Here is a 3116-nt window from a genome sequence, read left to right as displayed (position 1 = left end):
AAAACGAAAAGGAAAAGGAAAAGGAAAAGGAAAAGGAAAAGGAAAAGGAAAAGGAAAAGGAAAAGGAAAAGGAAAAGGAAAAGGAAAAGGAAAAGGAAAAGGAAAAGGAAAAGGAAAAGAAAAACAAAAAAAAAGAAAAAGAAGAAAAAGGAAAAGGAAAAAGAAACACAATAGGCAAAGTTTGCGGTTTTATCACTGTTATGATTCAGTGCATGTAAAGTAATGAGTGGGCAATGATTCTCAAAATATTTTAGATGTCATGCAAACAGTGACAACCTGTTTTTAAAGCTGCATTAAAAGTCTTGACAAAGGCTCAAAATTTGTATATTGTTTTTCAGGAGAAAAGTAAAAATAATTGACAAAATAAGTAATTTAAATCCTTCACTAAAGCAGGATTGTAATGCAATCAGAAGTGCCTTTGTGTTAGTTGTTATAATTGACATCTCTGTACTTTTGAAAACATATATTTGATTGCAGTCTTGTTGCAGGAAGCAATTCAGGAAAGATACAAGTGTCTAAGAAAAGAGGCTCCTCGGCAGATGCAGGGATCAAACACCTGTCTGTACATCACAGGGATTCCACGTCTTTGCCCCATGAGCACATCTGGAAAAGCTGGACTGTGTCTTTAGAAACATGAGCTGACATTTTCCTCCCAAAACCCAGTAACACTGACAGAAGCATGCCCAAAAATGCTGATTTTCACCTTTCTCTTCTGAATTGGTTCTGAAATGAGCTAGCAACAAGAAGGTGGCATTACTCCTCTACATTATGCAGCATAAATCTTTATTAAGCATTAGAAAAGAAAACCCAGGGTTCAAGCATCATCAATAAATCACTGCAGTGAAGAAGAGTGAAAAGTCTTTATACTGTGTGAGTTTTCTGTCCATTTTCTTGAAAGAGAAAAAAAATTCCAATGAGAAACTCATGGTTTATTTGATCAACTGTATATCTGAAGCATTTATTTATTAAAATTGTTTGAACTGCCAGATGAGATGTCATCTTTTTCTTTGTATATGTAACATCATATCTTATGACATTCACTGGCAGCTCCTATATAAACCTAAAACCTAACACCAGACAGAACCTTGTAATTGGTCTGTAAAGTTGAAGCTTATGCATGAAATGGCTAGAGGCTTCATTACTTCCAGACCAAAAGGGCAACAGGGACTATTAAGGAAGTACACTGCAGAACAAAGTAAAAAATAATACCTTAAAATAACAACAGGAGGTCAGCACTGAAAACCAGTTGCACAAGGTAAATATTTTGTAAGAGCCAGAAAAAAAATCTGCTTTATCTCGATATCCATCAAGGTGGTGCATACAAATGCTTCAAATACCAAGCAAAATAATTCAATCTCCAAGCAAGTTTCAGAAAGAGTCAGCAATCCTTCTCGCTGAATTGCTAAATAGCAAGTTGTCCAGGTTCCTCCACACTTGCAACATAGATTTTATATTCTTGTACCCCAAAATTTGTATTCATTCAAAAGCTAGCAGACAAACATTTCCTAAAGCAGATCTGTCAGCATTCTAACTTGCTTCCTGTCAATAATGTCATATTCTTCCCTTTTTAGATGGAATATTTTTCACAGGTGTTGGTGAACAGTTAATGAAACTGTGAAGAGCCCCAGTAGACAGGTCTGTTCACTAACTGCTTCATATCTTGGTCCACTACATGCTCTCTTATGCTTGTACATTTTTCTCATCTGATCATCAAGACTTCCAGCTGTTCTCTAAAAAGCTACCCTCCACCTCCTCTAGAAGGAGCCATCTGTGTTGTAGTGGATCAGTCTACCTCTAGAGTTTGCCTTGAAAGAAGCAAATTCTGAAGGGATAACCAAGATTTTAATTATGTCAATCCTCCTTGATTGCATCACTTGGTCTTCAGACTATAGAGAGAAACAATAGCCGAGAAAGGCCTTCATAGGACCAAATCTTGTGGTTCTGTTGAATTCATTACAGAATGGAAGATGGAGGGAGGATTTAAAGGCAGAGAAATTCCTATTATTACAAGCTGTGAAACATTCTTATAGAAATGCTTGTTCTATATTATCTTCTACTATATATTTTTTAAGTAAATTCTGAATACTCTAGAGGGTAGTGAAGCAGTGTCAAAGTATGATTTTGATATGATACTAAAAGTAAAAAGGCCTACTGTATTTTACGAAAGAGACAAGCTAGCTGTTTCATAAGACAGAGACATATACTATCCTGACTCACAGTACTGCTAAACACTCACAATCATAGTTAAAATCGTAATTTGGACTGTATTTATATGACTCAGTATAAAAATGCTGTGACAGAAACACCGTGCAGCTGCAACCTAGCATCTGGTTGGATAACAGCCATTTCTTGCAGTGGCAAGTTCTCTATTCTTGTATTTGCCCCCTCCTACCTGAAAGTGGCAGAATGGTCCTTCTCCAAAAGGCAACATGTGTAGTCATTCAAAGTACATTTCCCTGCCCAATGCACCATTATGAGTTCATGTGGAAATCACAGAATTTTGACTGAAGTCTGTGTATTCATGGCTTATATTACCCTTTTAACATATTTCAGCAGCTGAAACAGAAGAATTGGGGTTTTGTTTGTTTTGGGTAAGAAATTTTGTATGGTGGAAAGGAGTTGCTGTTGTTTTAAATGATGTGAATTTGGTTGAAGCCAATCTCTAAAAAAAAATAAAAATTGGATAACATTTACTTACCAGATGCCAGTGATCTGCATTGGTTTGAATAAATACTGTAACTACTAATTTAGTTAAATCTATCCAACTGTGAAAATATATTGGCGTGAATAAAAATATATAGACGTGAATCGCATTGCATTTTCTGTTTGAAAAAAATTGGCTTCAGTAAAGAGCAATTGAAGTTTGAAAATATGCTCCTGAGAAGAAATGTGTTCATTTCCATAAAACATATTGGTGTGTAAATATACAGTATGTATCAGTTCCAGAGCAATATTACAAATTCAGTGAAATTTTGTTCTGTTAGCTAGTAAGATGAACCAAGTAAAAGGAACTGTATGCTGCAATTACTCCATATAAAATATGTGTGGGATGAAGTCACATTTATAAAGCAATTATAAATGTGAGATATTTCACTGGCTTTTGGAGGAGAAAAATA

Source organism: Lagopus leucura, unplaced genomic scaffold (assembly GCF_019238085.1).
Source record: "Lagopus leucura isolate 7727_CA_CO unplaced genomic scaffold, USGS_WTPT01 Super-Scaffold_100001, whole genome shotgun sequence".
Classification (NCBI taxonomy): domain Eukaryota; kingdom Metazoa; phylum Chordata; class Aves; order Galliformes; family Phasianidae; genus Lagopus; species Lagopus leucura.
Note: the sequence above shows the minus strand (reverse complement) of the source record.